Below are 14996 nucleotides of genomic sequence, written 5' to 3'. Positions count from 1 at the left end.
ATTCTCACTGGGGCAATAAGGAGGTGGTGGAGGTATATAAGCTGAACCTTGAATTATGGATTAATTTTCAATCAGTACAGAGTGAATGGAAAAGCATCCAAGACCATCGAAACAATCTGCCTGGCTGACAGCACATGTTGATAGACATGTGCTTGGGAAAATCTGTAGGCAACTTGGGTGGTTGGCCATTCCTCCATGGCCCAGGAGTTGCCAAGAGGCTAACTCCCACACACCTAGCTGCTGCATCGTCAGCTAAAAGAGGATGGGAGGCATTCTCAGACTGAGAATGCAAAGGCTGAGCACAGAATGAAGGCTTGAGCAGGCCTCACAGGTAAACTTTGGGTTTTATGAAACTGCTGCCATTTCAAAAATTGGCCCACACTCATGTGGGTGCAGAAAGAGAGAAGATCTTCAGCTATCATGGGAGGAACCCTAAAGATAAAGTCAATGGTTTGATCCTCTGATGGCCAGTTCAATGATTGTTGTAGCTCTCTCCCCAGGGAGCCATCACACAGGGGACACTCTTGTCCCAGGGTGCTGGGCAGGAGGATATTGACTCTTTGAAAAACAGCATGCATGTACCCTACTAACAGTGAGCTCATAATACATATTCTTGTACATAAGTTATGATATAACTAAATAAAGGGCAAATAGATCCTCCATCAGCTGTAATCTGCCAGGTGTAATCTGGCAGTTCAAATGTGTACCTGAAACTGGAAAAATGTAGGAAACACTAATTAAGACAGCTGAGAGTAACCTATTGGCAGATTTGCTATCTCTGACCACTGATTTATTTCATATGAGTAGGATTTAAGTCAATTCACTGAAAATGCAGGATTGGACCAATTGGGTTGATTAGGCAGCAGTTGGCAACTAGTCCCAATATGTTCACTTTTAGTAAGCATTTACGATCCTTAAGTTTATGCTACCTCTGAGAATAATATTAATCAACTTAAATACTTTTATAAAAATTCAATGTCTACAAAGTGTTTTGGTGACCTTACTATTTCTGTAAGTCATCCAAGATTCCTTTTAAAAGTTTATAGTCTTTGGTTTTCTAAATATTGTCAAAAGATGGGGGAAAAAACCCTTAAACTCAAGGGTGTTCTTGTGGAATTTGGCTCCCATGTCCCATTTCTGTCTGTATAGCTTAATTTTTTTCTAGAAATGAAAATATGTTCTCATCACCTCTGCAATACAAAGCCGAATGTTGGCTCACAGCCTTTTGTGATTGTGAGTAAGCTGTCAAGGCATTAATATTTTAGGGCTCCAAAGCTGATTTGAGGGAATTTTAATCTTATTTTCTTTGTTTTCCAATGTGACTATCCTAAACGTCCGTTTTCATGTTGGAAAATAAAAAATGACAGATATGACTAAAACTGACAGTAAAAACATACACAATTATACCTTGCTGAATGCACATTTTGTTCTAGATGGAGTTCTCCTGGAAAAGACATGAGCAGAATGTAACATATCAGCTTAGTTGAAACTTTGTGGCTACAAGAGGAGGGAACTGATATTTATCCAGCCTCAACAGGCAGTGGCCAAATTATTTATATTATTTCATTTAGTTCTTATAACTCCCACCCCTCACCTCTGTCTTTTAGTGGACGAAGAAATGGAAGCTCAAAAGATTCAATATTTTATCTAAGTTCTCACAGCTAGGACAGACCCAGTGACTTTTGTATTACAATGAAGTTCTCTCTTATGCATCAATTCTGACCCATCAGCTTCAGCTGCCCAAAATACTACATTAAAAAGAATTTTAAAACCATAAAAATTTAAAAGAATTTAAAACCATGATTCATTAGCAAGAGCCCATGAGCAGGATTATAGTAGGTATACTACCTGTGTCCCCGGTATTATACTACAATGTCTCTCATGAACTTTTATTGGTAATTTCAGCTTAAAAGTAGGGTGCTGGGAGGAACATAAAATCCTCATGGATTCTAGCCTTCATATTCTTTCCTTAGTAAATATAGATTTTCTATGAGATAGTCTCTCTCCTGGTTGTAGTATTTTCTTAACATTAGTTTATTTTCATCCTAAAATATTCAACTACTTTTTTATCCCTTGGCAATGAGCCCCGCATCACCTAAAATAGTTAGCTCAGCATTGTCACCAATGTTATATTGTTGAAAATTTGTTTTAAAATACTTCAGTGCAGACAATATATGTAAATTAATTCTAATCTGCACCCTAGGAACTGTTAGCATATGAAGGACTCTAGTCAGGAGTACACACTCCAGAAAGCCTAATATTGATGTTTTCAATATCATTCTCTAAATCCATACCTGAAGGTCTGCAAATTGGCATAAAGGACAGAGAAATAATGCTTCACCAGGCAAATGAGTGGGTGTTCAATATACGTGATTGGGTTGGATAGAAAGACTTATTCAGGCATCTCCATCCTTGTGTGTACAAGGATTAAGAAATCTGACAAACCCAGCATTCAGAGGCATGCCATAGATCTAGGATTCTATTCAGGCCTGTGCCCATTTAATGAAAGTTTCTGGCCTGACTAGAACATGAGCTGGCTCTGCCATTAGAATATTGTAACACTTGCCAGGGAGTGGATCTTTTGCTTAAAGTGCAAAAGCACTTGTCAGAGCACTTTAAAAAATAGAATGGGGGCCAGGCGGTGGCTCACGCCTGTAATCTCAGCACTTTGGCAGGCCGAGTTGGGAGGATCACTTGAGCCCAGGAGTTCGAGACCAGCCTGGGTAACATAGTGAGACCTTGTCTCTACAAAAAGTAACTTAAAAAAAAAAATTAGCCCAGCATGATAGCACATGCCCAAGGCCCCAGCTACTCGGGAGGCTGAGGTGGGAGGATTGCTTGAGCCCAGGAGTTTGGGCCTGTGGTGAAACATGATTGCACCACTGTACTCAAGCCTGGGCAACAAAGTAAGACCCTGTCTGGAAAAAAAAAAAAAAAAAGATGGAATGGGGACTTTACCAAATGTATGGAACAGGCTTTGTAATTGTTTTTATGCCTATTTATTTCATGTGTGGCAGAATTTAGTCTCTGAGACTTGTTTCCATTGTAACATATCACGTGGTATTGAGGTTATCTGGGAGGAAATGGTGCCTACATCTAAAAATTTGAGATAATTGGCCGGGCACGGTAGCTTAAAACACTTGTAATCCCAGCACTTTGGGAGGCGAAGGCAGGTGGATCACCTGAGGTCAGGAGTTCAAGACCAGCCTGGCCAACATGGTGAAACCCCGTCTCTAATAAAAGTACAAAAATTAGCTGGGTGTGGTGGCGGGCACCTGTAATCCCAGCTACTCAGGAGGCTGAGGCAGGAGAATTGTTTAAACCAGAGAGGTGGAGGTTGCAGTGAGCTGAGATCGCACTACTCCACTCCAGACAACTGTGAAGAGGCAGATTGGCTTAGGTCATTTCATAACACCAGTTATTATAGGAAGTCTAGTACAGACCTCTTCTTCCTCCACCCTCTTCATGCTCCCCCATATTCTAGGGTTATTCACTGGAATGAAGGAAAAGAAGTTGTTTAAGAGCCAGAACCCTACAATTCTAAGCCACTAGACTCTAGCCTGAGGGAGTGGGGTGAGGGTAGGAGCAATTTATCCTTCTTGAGTTTAGAAACTGGTCAGAGATGTAATTAAAGGCCCCCTGTAGCTAGTAATAAAAGGAAGTTTGACACAGAACAGTACTGATAGGGAAAAATAGAAATCATTTCTTCTTTATACCCCAGTGAGTTGAGACTCCTCAATAAACCAGTCATGGTATCATGGAAAGAATGTTGCATGGTTGTGCCAATGTTTTAGTAGATATAAAATCTGAGGTCTTCAGGTCTCATATTCTTCAAATCCTCAAGGAGCAATATTTCCATTTTTCCCATTACAAGACTCATTTCTATTTAAAAGGTTGAGCATGGAAAAATAGAAATTAGGACCAGGGGCTAAGTCCTCTACCCATGATGATGCTTCTCCACTTGCATACAAACTGAGAATCTTCCACCACAGCTGTCATATCTGAAATTACCTTCAAGGCTAAATCTCCACTAGATAATTTAATTTTCCTCAATTAATAATGCAAGCTGAATGAATAAATAGGTGAAATTTGGGGGAAAAATGATGGCAATGGTTATTGAGATAGTCCAAGGCAATCTGTTTCATTTACTAGATCTACTCTTTGGGAGCCATGTTGTGACAGGAAAAACACCAGAAAAAAATTCTCCTTTGACCACCGTGTTACACTAGTGGACAGATATAGGAAAATAAGTATGATAAAAATTCAAACAGGAATTTTTTTAACAGACAAAATTGTTGGCGAAGGATTGATAACATACACACAAGCAAACCGAGGCACTATAATTTACTGATTGCTCTCAGAGTCCAGAATTCTGAATCAATAACTTTAGACTTTTGGTCAATATGGACTAAGCAGATCCAAGAAGCATTTCTACTCTGCTTCAAATGCATAAATGTTGCAGAATAAATGAGCAAAACATTTGCAAACCACACTTAAATGAGCTTGTAAGCAAGAGAAGAACATCTCCAGGTTCCAGAATACAGAGGAAACTCAAAGACAGAGAAGTTGGCCTGAGTTAAGGGTATGATAGCATTCATTGGTAACATGGCAGAAAACTGGAACTGAGCGCCTGTGTAAAGCCACAAGCTAGAAAGGTGGCATTTCATCTATGAACACAAATGGAAACACTCTACCCATGACAGCCTACTAATGAGGAAGCTAAACTGTGGGCTGGGGGGAGAAAAACCCCTTTTTGTGGGAGGGAATGGGAAGCAAATATGAACTATCTGCTTAGGAATTCTAGCCAGGACACTGATGTGAAACATGGCCTAGAACCAGTGAAACTGACAGGGCCTACCAAGGGCAAAGGGGGGAACTATCCCATGGGGATGGCTCTACAATGCAGGTAATGCCCTAAGACTTCTCAGAATGTCGACCCTTTGCTTACAACTCAGAGGAAGAGTTTTGGAAAATCTTCTTTGGGGCCGGGTGTGGTGGCTCACACCTGTAATCCCAGCACTTTGGGAGGCCAAGGAGGGTGGATCACTTGAGGTCATGAGTTCAAGGCCAGCCTGGCCAACATGGGGAAACCCTATCTCTACTAAAAATACAAAAATTGGCCAGGTGTGGTGGCACGTGTCTGTAGTCCCAGCTACTCGGGAGGCTGAGGCAGGAGAATCACTTGAACCCAAGAGGCAGAGGTTACAGTGAGCTGAGATCACACCACTACACTCCAGCCTGGGTAACAGAGCAAAAAGAAAATCTTTGGATAAACTTGTTCAAGAAAAAGGATCTAGAGATATGGGTATTTGGAGATTGCCATGGGAAGAAAAACAACTGGCCCATTTTCTGCCAGCCAGCACTCCTGAACCCACAGCTTTTAATCAGCTTTTTACTGCCTTGCTCCTATATATGGACAGCCAAGGATCACCAGGATTCTGAGGGAAGAATGAAAGACAGAGACTAGCACAAATAATAGAAAACAGGAACACAGAGAAAACTCAGATAAGGCAGGGGCAGAAAGGCACTGAAAATATAAATGATATTTCCAGGGGCATAGAAAACTACTGTATCTATGAAAGAGGATCAGGATGTTATATAAACAAAGAACCCTTAGAAATTAAAAATACTATGGCTAAAAACAATATATAGCCAAAGTTAAGGAAACTCTCAAAAATTAGAAAAAGATACAGAAAAGTAGAATATAGTTAAGAAAATACAAAATCAGAGAGTTGGTTTAGGAGGTTCAAGCTCTCAATAATTCAGTGACAGAGGAGACAGTGTGTGTATCAGAACATGGGAAATGAGGAGAAGGAAATTATAATCAAAATTACGTAAGAAAATTTCTAACTATAAGATGTGTTTTTCTGGATTGAACAGGTCCATAGTGTTCAGAATGAATAAAAATCCAAAAACTGTCTCATCTGGGCTTGTGGTCCCCACCTAGGAGCTGACTAAGCTCAAGAAGACAGCTTCTACTGCCTATGATTTCATCTCTGACCTGACCAATCAGCACTCCGAACTCACTGGCCCCCTACCCACCAAATTACCCTTAAAAATTCCCATCCTGAATTATCAGAAAGACTGATTTTAGCAGTAATCAGTAATAAAACTTTGGTCTCCCCTACAGCCAGTTTTGAGTGAATTACTCTTTCTCTATTGCAATTCCCCATCTTGACAAATCAGCTCTGTCTAGGAGGCGGGCAAGGAGAACCTGTTGGTCAGTTACAATGCAGGTATGTTTGGGGAAGTTTTAGGAAAAATGATTTCCAGCCTAGAATTCTATGCCCAGCCAATAAATTCATCAAGTACGTCTTAAATCAAAGATACTAAAAACAATTAAGTTTTCAGAAATGTTGTCTTCCCTGGACCCTTGTTCAAGATGCTCTTAGACAATCTTCTTCATCAAAACAAGAGTATAAAGAAGGAGGAATAATGGGAACCAGGAAATGGAGGATTCAAATTTCAGCCCACATACAAAGGAAATTCCTTTCAGTCCTAGGAAGGAAATGCCTCAGATGACTGTGAAGTGAAGATTTAGAACAGCAAGCTGTGCACCAAACCTAGAAAATGCCAAGAAGTTTCCAGAAAAGTCTCTTTAAAGAAAAATAATTGACAAATTACCTGATGTGTTTGACTGTATTAAAAAGGGTTTGACATTCCTGTCAGATACCCTGGGGCAGGCATTAATGATAGAAAACAAACAGGTAAAAGAAATGAAGTCATTATTAAATCATGGGGGATAGTAGCAAGGAAAGTGGTAATATAGAAAGAAAATATAATCATAGTATACTCTGTGGTAAGCTATGAAGTATTCATACAATTATTGTAATATTGAAAGTATGGGGAAGATGCCATATTGAATGGGGAGATTGTATGAATGTACTAAATCCTTATCTCCAACAGTAGAAAGGTAACAAGCAATGTCTAACATTAATGAAGCCACAGTAATCAAGACAATTTGGTATTTGTAAGAATAGACAAATGAATCTATAGAACAGAAAAGAAGCTATAGAAATAGAACCATGCCTGGCTGGGTGTGGTGGCTCACACCTGTAATCCCAGCACTTTGGGAGGCTGAGGCAGGCGGATCACCTGAGGTCAGGAGTTCGAGACCAGCCCGGTCAACATGGCGAAACCCCGTCTCTACTAAAAATACAAAAATTAGCCAGGTGTGTTGGCCTGCACCTGTAATCCCAGCTATTGAGGAGGCTGAGGCAAGAGAATCGCTTAAACCCAGGAGGCGAAGGTTGCAGTGAGCCGAGATTGTGCCACTGCACTCTAGCCTGGGTGACAGAGTGAGACTGTCTCAAAAAAAAAAAAAAAAATAGAACCACACCTATGCAGGAGATGATTGATTTTCAACAAGGAGTCAATACAATTCATAAAGAAAAGGTTTTTTGACAAATTGTTCTGGAACAATTGGATAAATAAATGGGAAAAATGAAACTCAACTGCTATCTGACACCATACACAAATACTCATTCTACATGGACCACAGATCTAAACATAAAAACAAAAACTAAAAGTTTTTTTAAAATAGAAGGTCCTTGCAACCTAGAGTATGCAAATATTTCTTAAAGAGAAAAGAAAAATAACTAGCCATAAAATTTTAAAGAATGATAAATTGGATTTCATTAAAATATAAAACTTTTGTTTATCAAAATACAGCATCAAGGAAATGAAAAGGTGAGCCACTGACTGGGAGAAAATATGTATTAATATAATACATATATCTGACTTGTATCCAGAAAGTATAATGAGCTCCTACAAAATAATAATAAACAGTTTAATTTAAAGATTGGGCAAGAAACTTGAATAAATCCTTCATAGAAGATACACATATGTTCAATAAGAACGAAAAATATGCTGAATATCATTTGTCATTAGACAAATGCAAAATAAGACCACAATGAGATACCACTAAACAACTACTAGAATTGTTTAAATTAGAAAGACTGACTACTCCAAATGTTGTTAAAGATAGGGAGCCACTGGAATGCTAATTTATTGCTTGTAAGTGTTAAAAACAGCATCACCGCAGTGAACAGTTTGGCAATTTCTTGTAAAGTCAAACATGTACATTAGACTCAGCAATTCCACTTCTCAGTTTTAGCCAAAAGAAATAAAAACTTGGGTTTACACACACAAACATGGAAAACGGTACTTGAATCTTACACAGATGGTCCTTGACTTATGAAGATTTGACTTTACAACAGTATGGAACTGTTGCAATTTCAGTGTACTTCAAATTTCAGATTTTGATCTTTTCTCTGGCTAGTGATATGCAGTACATAAGATTCAACATTTTATTATAAAATAGGCTTTGTGTTAGATAATTTAGCCCAACTGTGCTCTGAGCACATTTAAGGTAAGCTAGGATAAGCTGTGATGTTTCAGTAGGTTAGGTGTATTAAATGCATTTTCAACTTAAAATATTTTCAACTTGCAATAGCTTTATCAGGATATAACCCCATCATAAGTTGAGAAGCATCTCTTATATCTTTATTCATAATATCCCAAACTGGGAACGATTCAAATGACCATTAACAGGACAATGGAAAACAAGTTATGTATATTAATTCTATGAAATATTATTCATGAAGTTTAAAAAATAAACTACTTATACATGCAACAACTTGGATGAATCATAAAAACATTATGTTGCACAAAACAGACCAGACAAAAAATATATACTATTTGATTCCCTTTATATGAATTCCAAGAATAGACACATGTGATCTATGGTGATAGAAATCAGAACAGTAGATGTCTAAGGTAGGCAATGTGGTAATGGAAATTGACATATATAGGCAGATATATATATATGACATACACACACACACATATATGTTGACATATATGGCAAACATATACCTTATATATAGACATACATATGTATATATACTACACACATACACACACATATATATTACACTTAAAATCTGAATATTTCTCTGTGTGGAAATTTTGCTTTTTTACTTCAGTTACAAAAATGACCAGAGAGAAAATATGAATTACATTGGCAGAAGACAGGACAGCAAGACTGACAGCCAACTTCTCCTAAATAGATATGAGAAGAAAATGTAATAATATCTTGACTGGGCGTGGTGGCTCATACCTGTAATCCCAGCACTTTGGGAGGCTGACATGGGAGGATGGCTTAAACCCAGGAGTTTGAGACCAGCCTGGCCATCATGGCAAAATACCATCTTTTAAAAAAAATACACAAATTTAGCAGGCATAGTGGTGAGTGCCTGTAGTCCCAGCTACACGGGAGGCTAAGGTGGGAGAATCCCCTGACCCCAGAGGTCAAGGCTGCAGTGAGCCATGACTGTGCTACTGCACTGGAGCCTGGGTGACAGAGTGAGACCCTGTCTCAAAAAAGAGAGAGAGAGAGAGAGAAGAAAATGTGATTTATTCAATGTACCAAGCAAAAATATTCTATACTCAGCTAAACAAATATCCAAGAGTGAGGTCTAAATTAAACGTAAAAGCAAAAAGTGTATTTTTACAAAGTCTAAGAGCTTACAACCCAAAGTCACTCTCTAAAGGAACTACTAAAGAATAAGTTCATCAAATAGGAATTTGAACCCAGAAATGGGGAGTGAGATGCTAGAAGCAAGGGTGAACAAAGAAATCAACAAAATATATTGGTAAATTATTGTAACAATTGGCTGTTTAAAAAAAAATGAATTTTTCAAGGTTTAAAAATGAAACAGATTATTAAACAATAATAGCTTATAGAATGAACACAGATAGTTTGGAGGGAAAATAAAGTTTATACTTTGTAATATATGCATATTAAATGTTAATAGAAATATTCTCTAGAATAGGGATGTATATAACCCAAACAGTAAAGACTAAAAGGGAATCAATAAACATAATAAAACACTAGGAAGGGAGAAAATAAAGACGTGAAGAATACACATGGGAAAGAAGAAATACAAAATATGATGTTAAAAATAAGACTAAATTACCTTGAGTCCAAAAAAATCAGAAAATATAGGGTAAACACTTATACTGTAGGTTAGATACATTTCAAATAATATGCTCATATGTTTTGTACAATAAATACATTACATAGGGTCTAAAAATTCTGGAAATTCAGAAAATAGTGTATTTTTTATACTTTTTAGGGTTAAAAAATTGGACATTGCTTTAAATTTAAAGATACTTTACTTGAAATGTTGTCTGAAGCTTGAAGAAAACATATTAAGCAAATATTTTAAAAATGTGACTAATATATTGTTTAAAATTAAGTTTGCCCTGTTTTCAGATTTTCAGACATCCTGTACATAATCCGTAATAACAAATATAATGGATTTATCTCATACATTAAATGATAGAAATCTCTCTGACTAGATTTTGAAATTTATCTATATGCTATTAATGAGACCCACTTTAAGATAATTAGAAATATTAAAAATAAAATGTTTTAAATTTATGTAATAAGTAAATAACAAAAGAAACATGTCGTAGCAATATTAATAGCAGACAAAATATGCTTTAAGATGTAAAAATCATAAACTTACGTGTATCAAGCAACATAGTTAGAAACATGAACAGTAATTATGGCAAATTTTATAAGGAGAAATTTTATAAGGAGACTATCATAGATCCACAATCATTATGGGAGATTGACACAGCTGTCTTGGAAATGAATTGATTAAGAAAAAAATTTTAATTAGTAAGAATATCAGAGATTTGAGCAATACATTTAAACTAAATTGAAAAAGTTTAAGCAAATTAGAAGCCCAAAAATAGAAGTTTTTATTTTTGTTTCACTGTAAAATCTAGCATAAAACACTCAGCTTTAAAAAATCAAAACATTTGTATTAAATACTTTGACACAAATTAATTTATCAGCAACATTTTTACCTTTATTGTCTAGAATTTTAAAATTCTCTGTGTGCAAATGTTTAAATGATCTGCAATTTACCAATCTCTTTTTATAATCCTGATTTTCTATACCACCTAAGGATATATTCCTCTGTAGGTTAACTAATTCTACCTTTTTTCATCTTTTCTCTCGCAGTCTGTTATTTTTCCTCAGTCCTCTAATTTTCATCCTCTTGGCCCTTTCTTATCAGATTCCGAGAGACTTTAAAAATATTTATGAAATGTTCCTTGTTTTTCTTGATGAAGAAAAACATATGAGCACAATTTCCATCTAGTCACCAGCTATCCCCTCTGTGTGCAAGGGGGAACAACCTTGCCTGATTATTGTCATGGTATTTTCTACCAAGTCTTTTATGAATGTCAAACGGTACATTTTTTCACGTTGTGAAGCAGGGTCTCTTTATATACCAGAAGGCCAATCCGAATGACACATGTTTGCTTTATCAACCTCTGTAAAAGTCTAGTGGTAATTTATATTGATTACATAATAAGAAACTTCATCCCTGGTACAACATGTTCTTTCAGCTGCAGAGCCACACCTGTAGAAATGCTAACTCACATCTGGTTCCATAAATCTGTTCTTTCTGATCCTCTGGAGAAATACTTTTATGTAAACTATATAGCTACATGTGGAACAGGAAAGACCAGAGCAGATGGCTAAACTTAGTAACCATTTCCACCCCAAGCCTTGAGCTCTTACTTTCTTCCTTGACTTTGATGTCTTCCTATTTGAGAGTTAGTTCAACCATTCCTTTCATGAAAGGTGTCTCTTCCCAACTTTATTTATCGTTAAATAACCAATTCAAATTGTTGTCATTTTGAGGCTTTAAGGAAGTTCTCTGAGTCAAGAATATTAGTTTCACTCATTAGTAAGGGTTCCTCTCAATTAATTTTTTGATATGAAGATACCAAAGAAGATACCTACATTTCCTCATCATGATGTATTTTCAACTTTATTGATTCAGTTGCACGTTTGATTATCTCTACCTAAAATCAACTTTAAAAACAAACCAACTGTGATCAATCAAATAACTAGTGAAGGCAGCGAATTTGTAACTAGTATTTGAACTACATCTAGAATTTTGTCCCCTGTGAAGCAATTTGTTAATGAAAGTGAAACAGTAGAAAAAGAAATCTGATAGAAAGGACACCAACAAGACTTCTGAGGGAACGTTATAAAGCCCCAATCCAAGCAGATTTAAAACTAGGAGAGACCACATCTAGTCCAGGCTTTCTACCATAAGGTGCCACCCCAGAAGACTGAGATGCCTCCAGATGTCAGTCAGCAAGCTGCTCAAAGGCAGAAATTGAATTAAAAAGATTCTTTCCACTAGTGTCTGCTGGTAACTCGTATTTCAAAGAAAGCTTGGAAGCTCAGGATGTGGAATACTGTCATTGGGGTGATTTCTAGAAAGCAATCTCCTTTATAATTTCTCTATTTGTTACTAACAGGTATTTTCCATAAATTGTAGTGTTTTTAAACTGGCGAAAGTCTTTAGATCTCAAGATTTGGGGGAACATCGCTCAGGTCTTCTTTTGGACCTTCTATTAATGTCAAAGCTCTCACAAGTCACTGTGGTATGAAGCAACTTTAAAAACAGAGTTTCAGCAATTCAACAGCCAGGTAAACGTTTTCACTCTAAGACTTCTGCCTAAAACTGTGAAATTGTGGGAGGGGGTGTGATGCTGGATATTACCATCTGTCTGGAATGACTAGTCAGATTGGCAGCAGCAAGAAGGTTCCAACATCTGGCACCAGTGTGGGTCAGGCTGAGCAATCTGCTAATGGTCTCAAGGGAAACAAACCAGAGACCAGAAGAGGCCTAAGGTATTACAGGTGGAAAGTCCTCAAGAGATTGTCAGTCCAGTAAGCATATGTTCAAGAAAAGAGTTAGCTTAAACCATTTTCACTCATGTATTAGAGTTCCAACCATATAGCTACAATGTGAACATTACATTTTCCCCATATGAAACATTTTTCTATTTTAAGGGGCTTAAAGAAACCTAAAACAATCCAAATAAATGTTGGACTTTCATTAATAATAATACATCAATATTGTTTTATTATTTGTGACAAATGTGCCTTAATGTTAACAATAGGAGAAACTGGATGTGGGGCGTATAAGAACTCTGTAATATTCTTGCTACTTTTCTGTAAATTTAAAAGTATTCTAAAATAAACTTTTATTTAAAGAACAATAAAAATAAACAATTTGGCCAGCCATGGTGGCTCACGCCTGTAATCCCAACACTTTGGGAAGCCGAGGCAGGTGGATCACCTGAGGTCAGGAGATCGAGACCATCCTGGCCAACATGGTGAAACCCCATCTCTACTAAAAATACAAAAATTAGCCAGTGTGGTGGTGCATGCCTATAGTCCCAGCTACTCGGGAGGCTGAGGCAGGAAAATTGCTTGAACCCAGGAGGCGGAGGTTGCAGTGAGCCCAGATTGCGCCACTGCACTCCAGCCTGGCCACAGAGCAAGACTCCGTCTCAAAAATAAAAAATAAACAATTTAACCCACCCACGATTGCTCGTTCAAGTCTGGCTGCAAGCACAGTTGCTGGGGTCAAACATTCTTTTCTTCTACTCTTCTTAGGTTCCTGGAGCACTTTTACACTTTAATATATTCTGCTATAGATAGTAAAATCACAGATATTACAAAGCACAAGCACTTTCACATATGTGATCTCATGTGTTAGAAACTTAAATGCTGATAAAAGACAATTTTAGAAAATCTGAGGGCAACAAGAGTCTAAGAGTCTGCCATTGTGCACTATGTGCTTTGGTTTCAGATAAAGCTTTTAAAAAAGTTTTCTTGGTCGGGTGCAGTGGCTCAGGCCTGTTATCTCAGCACACTGGGAGGCCAAGGTGGAAGGATTACTTGAGCCCTAGAGTTCGAAACCAGTTTGAGTAATATAATGAAACCTCGTCTCTACAAAAAATAAAGTTTTTCAACTAGCCAAGTGTGGTAGCCCCAGCTACTTGGGAGGCTGAGGCTTCCGTGAGCTGCGATTGCGCCACTGCATTCAAGCCTGGGCGACAGAGCAAGGCTTTGTCTCAAAAAAAAGAAAAAAAGAAAAAAAAATTCTTACCACATTAGAGGAAAAGCTTCAATTGAATGGCAATCTGTCTCAATCCTCCCTTTTCAGCACTGTAGGGTTTCAGAGTTTCTCCAAACAAGATGATTCTTAATATTACTTTTAAAGATGAGGATGGGGCCAGTGTGGTGGCTCATGCCTGTAATCCCAGCACTGTGGGAAACTGAGGCAGAGGATCACTTGGGGCCAAGAGTTCAAGACCAACCTGGACAACACAGGGAGACCCCTTCTCTACAAAAAAATACAAAATTAGCCTGGCGCGATGGTGCTGTGTCTGTGGTTTTAGCTGTTCAGGAGGTTGGGGCAGGATGATTGCTTGAGCCCAGGAGTTCAAGGTTGCAGTGAGCTATGATTGCACCACTGCACTCCAGCCTGGGCAACAGAGTGAGACTCTATCTATCTCTAAAATAAATAAATAAATAAATAAATAAAAATAAAACTAGGAAAGGCTGGAACTGGGGGTGGGGCAGCCCCAGCAGAGGGAGTCAGCTCTCGTGCATGAGATGATTATTGGAAACTCCAAATTCTGAACTCTGAATATGGGGTGTGTCCTTTATGAATATATGATTTCTATCTTCCCCCAAAACCAACCAGGAAAAGTCTCCATATTTCAAAGGAAGAAGAAAGGAAATCCATGTCTGTGTTTTAAGACACTTTACTGCCTAACGTCCTTTTGTATTAAAGATCACATTGCTCCCCACCTTGGCATCATAGAGAAGGGAAAAGGCTGTTGGCAGTTTATAATTAAGAAGCCCAAGGCACAAGGAGGCCATTCAAAGTCACACAGATTATCAGCTGCGGATATGAGACAGGAGCCAGGGCTAATTTTCTATTAGACCATTATCTGGAGTCTAGGGCTCCTATAAAATATAGGAGCCAAGACTTAAAAAACTTAAAACCTCATGCAAACACTCTCTCAAAAAAGAATTAGCAAGCTAGAAACTACTCCCATGGAAAGAATATCTGAGAGCAGAAATATGAAAAGGCATGAAA

General features: G+C 37.7%; 1 protein-coding gene across 17 annotated transcripts in view; it reads right to left on the bottom strand.

The window, feature by feature from the left end:
• Positions 1 to 14996, bottom strand: part of CALD1 (caldesmon 1) — a 231845-nt gene that overhangs the window by 163583 nt on the left and 53266 nt on the right. The window lies entirely within an intron of this gene.

The sequence above is a fragment of the Pongo abelii genome, chromosome 6 (genome assembly GCF_028885655.2).
Source record: "Pongo abelii isolate AG06213 chromosome 6, NHGRI_mPonAbe1-v2.0_pri, whole genome shotgun sequence".
In the NCBI taxonomy this organism is placed as follows: Eukaryota; Metazoa; Chordata; class Mammalia; order Primates; family Hominidae; genus Pongo; species Pongo abelii.
This window is presented reverse-complemented; position numbering and strand designations above follow the sequence as displayed.